The sequence below is a fragment of the Chrysemys picta genome, chromosome 2 (genome assembly GCF_011386835.1).
Source record: "Chrysemys picta bellii isolate R12L10 chromosome 2, ASM1138683v2, whole genome shotgun sequence".
NCBI lineage: Eukaryota > Metazoa > Chordata > Testudines > Emydidae > Chrysemys > Chrysemys picta.
Genome location: NC_088792.1, coordinates 248,862,685 through 248,873,776, shown reverse-complemented (window position 1 = coordinate 248,873,776; position 11,092 = coordinate 248,862,685). Strand labels below are relative to the sequence as shown.

Below are 11,092 nucleotides of genomic sequence, written 5' to 3'. Positions count from 1 at the left end.
TAGTTGATATACTTGTCTGGCACAGTGGACCTCTCTACAATAAGAGTAAAGCTCATCTGTGTAGGAGACAGAATTCTCTCCAGGGGCAGTCCAGAACTGTGGCATGAACTCCCCAGGAGCTAAGGACCATCACAAACCTCACCACCTTTCACTCCAAGTGCAAGTTCTTTTCTTTGATCTTGCCTTCTCTCATATAAACACATAGCAACAGATGTGTGTGTATATATCTATATCTACATATCTAAAAAGAAGACAACACACTCCTACAAGAAGCTTCTCTACAGATTCCTCGCCCTCTGGGGAAAGGATGAGAGACTAAACAATGTGTGATAGATGTGTATTCAGGCGGCTTAATGCACTACTGGAAGGTGCTCAGATGCTACAGGGATGAGCATGGTATTAAAACCTATGTAGAATAGAAGAGTTTTCAGTTGCTCAGTTTGAGGCACATTGGGCCTGCTGTTCACAAGTGTAGAGTGTTACCAGCGAGCTCTATCAGTGTGTAAATAGAGAATAGATAAGGTGCCAGTAGATGGCACTCAAGAATATGTAGCACAGATCTTGTAAAAATCATCAAATGTGTGCACTGTAAATGGTTTCCTTTGTGCAGCTCTTTGTCAGCTCCCAAAAGTGGGTACTCACAGTTCTCAGTGCTCACAACTCTCACAATTTGATTGTTAATCTAGCAATTTTGGTGGCGATGGTGGTTTGGTTTTTTTTACCTGTCCCATGAAAATATAGTGAAGGGCTGCCAACGCTCGAATTTTCCCTTATTAAAAATGGCCGCCATCTCCTATTACTGCTAATGGGGCTGAAGCACGTAAGATGGCTGCCATTTCCCTACAGTCTATCTACATCGGGAGTGAGGCTGCCCGTAATAAAGCTGGCTGCCACCTGCCGCTGTTTTCAGTGAGGTTGAAGCCTGCCCTCAGGCACCATAGCTGTGCCACACCATGGTCCAGGGGGCTAGACGGGACATGCCAGGAACTGTGAGGAGCAACAGCGACACTGTGAAAGGTGAGTGGGGAGCAGGAGGGTTGTGGAGGTAGGTGTGGGGGGCTGCAAAGGATAGTGACGGGGTAGGAGATGGAGAGGGTAGAATGGCTGCTTCCCCAGCTGGGGGTACTGGTGGGTGAGAAAAATGCCCTCCAAGCAGCCGCCGCAGTGTTGCCAGCTCTCACGAAGTGAGCGTGCATCACGGATTTTGCCGCCTGCAGGAGGAGCTGTTACAACGACACAAAAAGCAACTCTGGTCCCACCATTTGCAGGGCTGGGAACGAAGACAGAGCTCTCTGCAAGAGCCTCTGGGCTAAGGACATGACAGCAACTTTGCCACTAGGCCCTACCTTCAGGTATGGCCCTAGAGCACAAAGGAGCTCCTGGGGCAGCGGAGGAAGGAGTTGGGGGGGCGGGAAGCTGTTGCTGGGCGCCAGGCAGAGAAGACCCAAGGGAGTGAGGAGTCAAAAAAGTGGTGCCATTGGGTCCCAGATAAATAAGTGCCAGGGCAGCAGGAGGCAAAGAAATGTTGCTGAGAAGGTCAGGAAGACAGTACTAGGAAATGCATGGCCTCCCTTACCTCAGGGGTGGGGAGAGGTAAGTGAAGTCTCCATCTGGGCTGTCAAGAAGTGGTGTGCATTTCTGTATGCATTAAAGGTTGACTTTTCAACCTGAAATTATCAAACATGCATTGGCAGAAGAATAGAGGGGAGTTAAAAAGTCTAAAGACAGACTAAAAACCTGATTTTATTTAAAAAAAAAAATGATGAGGGGGGGTGGGAGGTCTGACTCATTAATTTTTATCTCTTGCAGTTAGCAATATTGAGTTCTATTTGAAGTCAATGGGAGCTGGGGTCCTCAGCAAGTCTAAAATTTGGTCCCTTTGTGTTTGAGATTGGGCACACAAAAACAGAGACAACATTTTTAGCCACTTTTGAAAATTTTTCGGTGTGTGATTTGTTCAAGTCTATACAAGAAGCCAGTGGAAGAGCTGGGATTAGAATTCAGAAGTTTGCAGCAACCACTCCTGTGATCAGTCCACTATATGACACAGCAATTATGCCTATGAATCCAAAATTCATCTCTCTACTCCTGATCAAATCTTCTCTTTTTAGTTTTTGTAATTGATAATCCATCGTACCTCACCTGGGATGACCCACCAATACCTTCAGTGGTATTCCTTGTGTCATATTACAGGATTGGGGCCTTGGATTATGAACTCTTGGGGGCAGGAACAGTTGTTGTAGGCCAGTGATACTCAGACCTCACTGGTTCAGGAGCCAAATTAGCGATCAACATTACCCAAAAGAGCCACAGTAGTGTGAACTCATAGTTTTATTTACGATAGCACTGTATATTAATATTTAAACAGTATGACAGGGAAACTATATAAAAAATAAATTATTCTCTCAGCAAAATGACTGACCAAGTATTATTTTATCAATTACAATTGGTTAATAACATAGTAAAAGCATCCTGATTCGGTAATAACTTAGATTCATTAATAACTAAATCACACAGTGTTTTAATATTATGTGTTGCAAAGAGCTGCAGGAGACATATTAAAGAGCCACTTGCAGCTTGGAGCCTCAGTCTGAGTATCACTGTTATAGGGTATGTCTTCACTACAGAGTTAATTTGTGTGATCTACACTGGAGTTACTCCTCTCAAATTAGCCTAGCATAAGTTCGATCAGCCACATTGTAAAATAACACTTGAACCACTGTATCTACATTAGTGCTGCACTCACTAGTGTGTGGCACTAAGACTTATGGGAGCATGTCCTACAGTTCCTTGCACTACAGTAAGATGAGGCATTCTATACTTTCCCAGTGAATTGTGGGAAAACTTGTCTGCCCTTTCTGGGTACACAGAGGACACTGGGGGAAGGCATTAGAGGACTACCAGCATTCAAGTGGAGCTAGCCTTAATTCATGTTGCAGAGTGTCATATTAGCTCCTGAGGAGATATGGTTAAGGCTGCGAGTTTGTCAAGGAAGTCACAGATTCCGTGACTTTCTGGGACCTCTGTGACTCCTGCAGTGGCCGGTGTGGCTGGCCTGGGGGCCGCCTAAGTAGCTCAGGCAGCCCCTGGGCCAGCCAAACTGGCTGCTGCTGGGGCAGTCTTGGGCCACCACGCCCTCCTTCCCCAGCAGCAGCAGGAGTTTGTGGGGATTGGGGGGGCCTAAGAGTTGGGGGTTGGGGCCCGGGAGGGGGCAAGGGCTCTGGGCGGCGCTCTACCTCGGGGGAGGAGCTCCCTGGAAGCAGTGACATCCCTTGGCTCCTACATGGAGGTGCAGGGGTCTGCATGCTGCCTCCACCTCCAGGAACCACCCTCTCAGCTCCCATTGGCCGCGGTTCCCGGACAATGGGACCTGCGGAGCCAGTGCTCGGGGCGGAGGCAGCACACAGAGCTGCCTGGCCACGCCTCAGCCTAGGAGCTGAGGGATGTCGCCACTTCCAGGGAGCCACGGAGCTGGGTAGGGAGCCTGCCAGCCCCACCAACCCTTCCGCCCCCGCCCCCTGGCACCAGTGGGCAGGATGTATTTGATTTAAATCAAATTGATTGAAATCACTAGTCAGGAAGACTCAATTTAATCATGGATTTCTACATAGAAGTGCATTCTTGTTGGTTGTTATAACTTTAATGCCTGTTCTTCACAACTCAGAGATAGATGTAGGTTTCATTTTTAGAAGGTACACCCTATACGTTTTTAAACAGTGATTTATTTTGAAAACTTTTCAGATTAGTTTTACAACTATATCAGAAAATGAATGATTGTTTGGTTATTTCATTTACCAAAGGTAATTGAAGCAGATAGTTTACCTGCAAATGATTTTAAAAATATCTCCAGTTCAACAGGTTAATCCATTAATATTTAGAGGATTTTCTTGCCATGCTGTATTAGGAGGAGAACATCACTAGACACACATTTAAATTGTTTTATTTAACTAAATCAACGTTATGTATTCTGGATTTTTTTCTTCAACTGCAAACATAATATTTTAACAAAACAAGCATATGAATTTCTGAATTTAGTTAAACATTCAAGTTTTTTTTAAATCAGGTTTGTTTTTGTTTGTTTAACTCAAATAGTTAAATGAATTTTAAAATAAAGAAATAAATAGACTTATATCAGCCAGGTCAACATGAGAAACTTAAAATATTGGGTTCTGCAGCTAACTCAGTTGTCTTCACCTTCATTTTCCTGTTTGTTCATAATCTGGAAAAGAAAAACAAGCTTTCCTGCTTTTTCAGGTCCCAAACAATTTCTCAATTTGGAATGAATTAGTCCAAAGGAAGAAAATATTCTTTCTACACCGGCAGAAGAAGCTGTTAAAAGTGAGAATATCACTTCAACAGTCTCTGAATCCAAGTGCTTAAGTGACTTCCACCAGTTCACTGGTGTGACTTTCTTTAAAACATCATCAGCAAACATATATTTCTTGAATGGTTCACCCTTAGCTCTGAAGTTTATTATAGTTGGCATTATGAAGGGATGATTGCTGGATGTCCATGTCATAGCCAACTCCTCTTCTTCCGCGGTTAAGGTTTGACCCGGGTACCAAGTATTGAGAATATTTGCATGAAAATGAGCTGGAAAATGAGAGAGTGCTTGCCCCATTCATTTTTTTTTATGCTTGTAATTTAACTCTGTCATTGCATATTTCTCTTTTTAAGATCTCACTCAGTTCCTTCCAAATTTCAACAGTGTCAGCAATAAAACAGCTATTTTCCTGCATTTTGTTCAAGGTTACAGAAATAGGCTTCAGGGTACTCAGCATGTGTTCAACATTTCTCTTAACCCCAATATTGAGAACTTTGGCTGTGATAGTGCCATCTATTTTTTCACGATTTTGTTCACAAACTGTCATCAGATTAGACCAGTTCTTGATCTAGTGCTCAAAACAGTCCACTACTGAGTTCCGTCGCACAACTTGTGGGAGAGTTAGCTTGATTCCTCTCACTTTTTTCAGAGCAGCTGCTGCAGAGTGGTTGTTATGGAAGTATTTTGCAATTTCAACATTAGCCTTTATTTCTGGAACACTGAAGTCTTTGGCTAGGATGTGCATCAAATGAGCACTGCAACTGTATGTTGTTAGCTTGGGACTCTTCTAAATAGTTTCTTCTCATCTTGGATACATTTGAAGCATTGTCTGTGACCAAGCTGCGTACTAGACATTTGAATTTTTTTTTTCACAGTTTGTTATAGCTTTTACTGTTACTTCTTGTAAGTATTCTGCGGTGTGTGCATTTCCTGATGTATCAATTGTTTCTGTAAGGAAGACATTCCCTTCTTCTGTTGTCACACAAGCACATACAACAGGATCATTGTGGACATTGCTCCACCCATCAAGACTCAAGTTAACAATTTTACCCTCTAGACATTTTGCACACTGCTCAATTTCTCTTTCATATACTTTATCCAGCAATTTGCCTGCGACATCTGCTCTGTTGGGTGGACAGTATCCTGGTCTTAATGACTGAACCATGTTAATGAAGTATGGGTTCTCAATCATATGGAAAGGAGAGTTTGTTGCACAATAAACCGTTTTTTCATCAATTACCTCTTTTTGTAATCTACTGGTTCTTATCACAACTTATCTATGGTTGTTTCTGGATGATGGAGATTTCTTTTTGTTTTTGCTACAGGTGATATGCTATGGCTATTATCAGGGGGTAGCCGTGTTAGTCTGTATCTACAAAAACAACAAGGAGTCTGGTGGCACCTTAAAGACTAACAGATTTAACACTGTGGCTATGTGACATACATGATGTGACTGAAACACTATCATTGGCAGATAACTCTGAAACTAAAGAAAATGATGGTGATCTTGAAGGTGGATAGTCTTCAGAATCCTGTATGTTGAGGATGGCTTCTCCTAAACAAATAAGTCAATGCAGTTATTTAATTATTATTACAAAACTGCTCATTTAGTATTACTCATTGCATTCACTGACATACAGTACTACTTTTAAAAGTGAAATTGTAAAAGGAAGTTCTGCCTATTTCAGCTATTTATTTTTTATCACAATTGCATCTAAAATGATAGTACCATAGAGCAACAACTATATTTTTTGCTCAAACATGAGAATTCAAGAATAGTCCAGAAGGAAGACAGGCATTCCTTAAGAAAGAAGTATGAAATAAAGTATACCAACCTGAAGATCCTGCATGTTCAGACATGTTCCTTTCATCATCTTCAATGCAGCTTCCTCCTGAGAAGGAACACTTCTCATGACGTTGTTTCATTCGGGCAACCAGGCCTTGCATTTCTTTGTTGCACTGTTTGCATTTTGCACGCATGCCTGTCTTACCCACAGGTTGAAGAACTTCATTAAAATATTCCCAAACTGGGTCTCTTTTATGGCCTGCTGCCATTATAGGTTTTCCCTTCTAGTGAAAGAATGGTATGGTAGATCTCAAATCAGTGAAGGCTACACTCAGAAAGACCTCAAGACTTCTGGAATATGCTGCTCAAACAGTTTCACTTTTGTTTCTACTGCCTGTCCCTCCCTTCCCACATTTATCTCTAGACTTCTCCTTATCCAGATCTATTCCGCTCCCAACAATCTTCTATTCATTGAACTTTTTGAAACTTTGCACTTTGCACCACAGAGAGGTAAGGGATTGACTCTGTGTACACAAATTTGCAGAGGGACAATAGGGTTCAGGTCTGTTATTTCTCACCCCTATGTATTTATTTATTTTATTTAAAAACATTTTTGCTGTTAACAAGCATGTTATCTCTGGAGACACGCATTCAGAGTTTGAGAACTGCAAAACTAAGCATCTCTGATGGTATCTTCTAGACTGAGCACTGAGTCCCATTGGGTAGATAGAAAGATTAACACAAATAATCTATACAGAAGCCCCTGGAACCCCATAAGATTGGATCCCTAATCTATGAACTATTGGAACTCGTTTACAAAACTTTCCTTAAAATTACATGAATATATTGTCTCATACTATAGAATTAGAATTTATAATCCCTATTCCATGATGAGATATCTCTGAGCTATAATGTTTCTTAATTAAACTATCTTTAGATTGATTTTTTTGAGGGGGAAAAAACCTTTTTAGAAAAAAAATCCATTTTTTTTCATTCATTCATTTATTTATTTATTTAAATTATTGACTTTTATCCACCCTGCCAGCGGGGGTCACAGGCTGTGCACCGCCACCCCTCTGCCCCCAGCACCCGCGGTGCCCCTGTGGGCCACCCCACTGCGGCCCTCCCCCAAGATTTTTATTCAGGGGTATATGGTACAAGTCATGGACAGGTCACGGGCCGTGAATTTTTGTTTACTGCCCGTGACCTGTCCATGACTTTTACTGAAAATACCCGTGACTAAAACGTAGCCTTAGTTATGGTCACTCAAGCTTTAGCTTCTACCCCCTGATGGGCCAGCCAACTTGATTTAAAAGCACCATCACACTAAAGTTAAGGTGTGGGTGTGTGTGTGTGCGCGCGCATGGGACTCAAGTTAGTGGCAATATTAACTTGAGTTACAGTTTCAGTGAAGACAAGCCCTTATTCTGTGGTTTGAAAAGCATTATTTACATTTTCTATGCAGTATAATTAAAAATAACATTTCTGATCCTATTCCCAAATTAATCACAAAATAAGATAATGGTGATATTTATGTTCCTATTCCCAACTCGGTCACAAAATAAAGTAACAGTGATATTCCTGTTGGATTTAAAACTTCTTGTGACAGGGTGTACCAGGCCTTCACAGCCCTCTGTTGGAAGCCCCTGACTGGCTGTTCCGTTGCATCCTGCCCTAGGAAACAGTCTTGAGAGGAAAAGAACAGCAAATATTGGACCTCCCAGCTTGCCTAGAAGAGTAGCCATTTTGGAAGCCAGTGAGATTTGGTCCTCCAGCAGCTAGAAGGACTGGGAGCCAGCAACACCCAATCAAGGCCAACCAGACTGAAATAAAAGAAGCTGCCTATTATCAGCAAGTCAGTCTGTGGCCAGAGCCAGAGGAGTGAGGAAGGATGTTCCCTAAACTATTACTAAAGGGCCCCAGTCCGGTCCCAGGCTATAATCAGTGGCAGGAATTCAGAGGGAATCCTGCTGACCCAATTCAGGAGAGACCCTTTGGAGCTAAATTTCAAGAAACTGTTTTGTTTATAGTTGGCCCAGAACAGGAAGGGACTGTACCCTGGAAAGGTTTTGGACTATGTGATCCGGCCGGTGGGCTGAGCCAAAGAAGACCTGCAGAAGTAGGCTGACAGCCTCCTGGGAGCTGCAGAGTGGTAGTACTATGTCTGGATCCTAGGGGGTGCTCAAAGAGGTAAGTCCAACCCACCACACCTTTAGTTCTAATATTATGAAATGTATGCACTGTGTAATGTTACTTCTTCCTTGGCTAACTCCCTGAAAATTTCCACAAACATTTTCTTTGATTTTATTTTCCAATAGAAAAGGAGTTAGATAAATAGACAAATCTATATTTCAGTGAGCTAAGCAGCAGAAACACTGTTTTACAAAGGGAACTTTCATCTTCTTGAAAGTATTATTAGCAATGAAATCTTAGAAGATATTTAAATGACTTTTGCTAATAATTTTAACTAGGTTATTGTCATTTTGATATTGACAAGAAAAGAATAAACTGAGTGTTTTATTAAATAGCGTTGCTGCCCTTATTCTCAGTGCATTGAATTTTGTGGCTTATTGACCTAATTAAAGGTACAGTAGTTTCCTTTAAACAGAGACATCACATATCATGTATCAGCATTGGAAAAGGTACTACAAGACTGTACTGATACTAACAAGTTAGCCCTTTGTATTGTCAAATAGAGTGAATTGAGTTAATCTTTCAATGAGTTGCATTTACTTTAAACACATTAAAAGCGTAATAAGGTGAGGAGGGACTTCTACAAAAAACATAATGGTTTTCAGTGATCTCATAATGGAAGAATCTGCAGATCCTTTACTCCTCAATGATCTTGCTTCATCACCCTGTTTTCAATATCTCTCAAAAATATAGCTATACCTGGTGCATTCTTTTTACCAAAAAAAAAAAGTCTCATGAAACCTCTGCACCTTCTAATGTCCTCAGATCCATTGTTGTATTCATTTGGCCAAAATGCTGGTGACAAGAATGTCTGGTAAATCTGGGAGTAGAACTCTGTTCTAAAGTGGGCAGCCATGTGCTGTCACAGACCTGATACTTGTATAGGTAACACTAAAACTATTCAACCAAAGCCTTAATTGACGCGTAACTTACAGGAGTGCCCTGACAAAACATGACCAGCAGCAGTAATTTCACTTATTTAACTCCGTAATAAACTAATACATGTAATAACAAAGACCTTTTTAAGCCCAGTGTGTCTTTCATATAATGTAACCTCTAAGACTTTAATTACAAAGTAGAAACCTCAGACTTTCAAATCTATTGCTAGAGATCCAAAGGTTGGAGCAGTAAGTGACCAGCGTTGTCCCTGCATTATCTGGTTAGTTTTATGGTTTTGCCATAGTATATGTGACGCTCTCCAAGGGCAGCCTGGGTTGTGAGGATCCTCACCACTCCCTGCCCTTAGCGTCAAGGAATCTTGTCTTTGCTTGCTGTGGATTAGCTCCATGAAACCAACAGTCTCTGGCAACGTAACCACTACCTTCCAGGCATCTGTAGACCTCACTCTCTGTAGCAACAGGCACACATCAACCCTCCTCCCCCCTGAGCATTCCTTGCAGTGTCCAGCCTCTTATCCACTGAACACTGATAGTATTACCAGGCCTGCTATACTCAAAAGAACACTAGACACCAGCTTTTAATATTCAACTCAGAACCAGTACTTTGCTTAACGCCATAGCACTCAGATATTGTTATAGTGAAAACAATAAGTTTACTATCAAAGACTAGAGATTCAGGTGATAGGGTACACCGATATTGGGGGGGGGGGGGGGGGGGGAAATGATTATATATCAAACAAAACCATAACATGAGACCAAGCGTAACAAGAGACTAAGCTTAAATAACAGGTTAACTTCCTATCTAGAAAAGTTTCTCACCCAAAATTCTCTCTAACACTTTTTCAACCAAGGCTGGCTGAGACCCAGCCATAGGCAGCAGGTACAATAGGCCAGGGAAGGCTCAGCCTTCCCTAGCGCAGCTGCTACTGCGGAATGCCGGGTTGCGTGTTTTTACTTAGTATTATGCAGGTTCCGGGGCATCTGAGGAGGCGGTATCTGCTATTCAGCTTCCTGGGTTCATTAATAATCTCCCTGGACTCCAGAGAGATTACTAATGAACCCGGGAAGCTGAGTAGCAGATACTGCCTCCTCAGCCACCCTGGAACCTGCTTGGCACATATAAAAAGCTCAGCATTCTTCCGCTGAGCATCTGGGGGTTTCAGGAGCGGGAGGTGTGCCACATTTCTCATTCTCCAGCCGGGGCTGCTCAGGCTGGTCTGGAGCTGGGGTGGTCAGGTGGCAGGGGCTGTGTGCTTGGGTCGGCCAGCCTGCGCGTCGGCCCACTGGCACTACTGGGGCCGCTCAGGTCAGCCTGCTGGCACAGCTGGGGGAGGGGGCTTGCGGTTCCAGCCAGTCCATGGGGGCTTCTCCAGTTGTGGGGGGGGGGGGGGGGGGTTGAGGAGGAGACGGCTCTGGCCATAGGGGGGTGGGGCCTCATGTGGAAGGGGTGGGGCCAGGAGCTAGTGTCCCCAAAGGAGGGGTCCACCAGCTGCCCATGGCCCCAGCTTTCATTAATACAAACATGTTGTCCATTTACTTTCTTTCTAAGGATACCCGGGTGTCTTCTTTCTGTTTTACAGATACCCTCAAAATTCATTGCCTTTACTCCATAGCCAGGATAACATCCCTCTGTACATGTCTGTTTTTTCCTGTGTGTTCCTTTTTTGTTGATTTCACATCCTTGTTTACATTTTACTTCGTATGCAAATAGGTATCCATTGTGTTGGCTTACAATGCTTAATTTACATCAGGACAGAGATAAGAAATGTTTATCTGAAATAATCTTGTTTTTCACATTTGCTGGTGATTAATACCTTGATACAAGAGTCTAAGAATATATTTTCAGTATGCAATACATGCATACATTTCACAGTGATATTTATGAACCGT

General features: G+C 42.6%; 1 protein-coding gene across 2 annotated transcripts in view; it reads left to right on the top strand.

Annotated features, from left to right (window-relative positions):
* Positions 1–844: 844 nt before the first annotated feature.
* TP53INP1 (tumor protein p53 inducible nuclear protein 1) overlaps positions 845–11,092 on the top strand; it is a 60,011-nt gene continuing 49,763 nt past the window's right edge. For both annotated transcript variants that reach the window (XM_042845100.2, XM_005291606.5), the window contains exons 1-2: positions 845–1,017; positions 8,141–8,300. The gene's annotated coding sequence lies outside the window, so the exon portion shown is untranslated. The remainder of the gene's footprint in view (positions 1,018–8,140; positions 8,301–11,092) is intronic.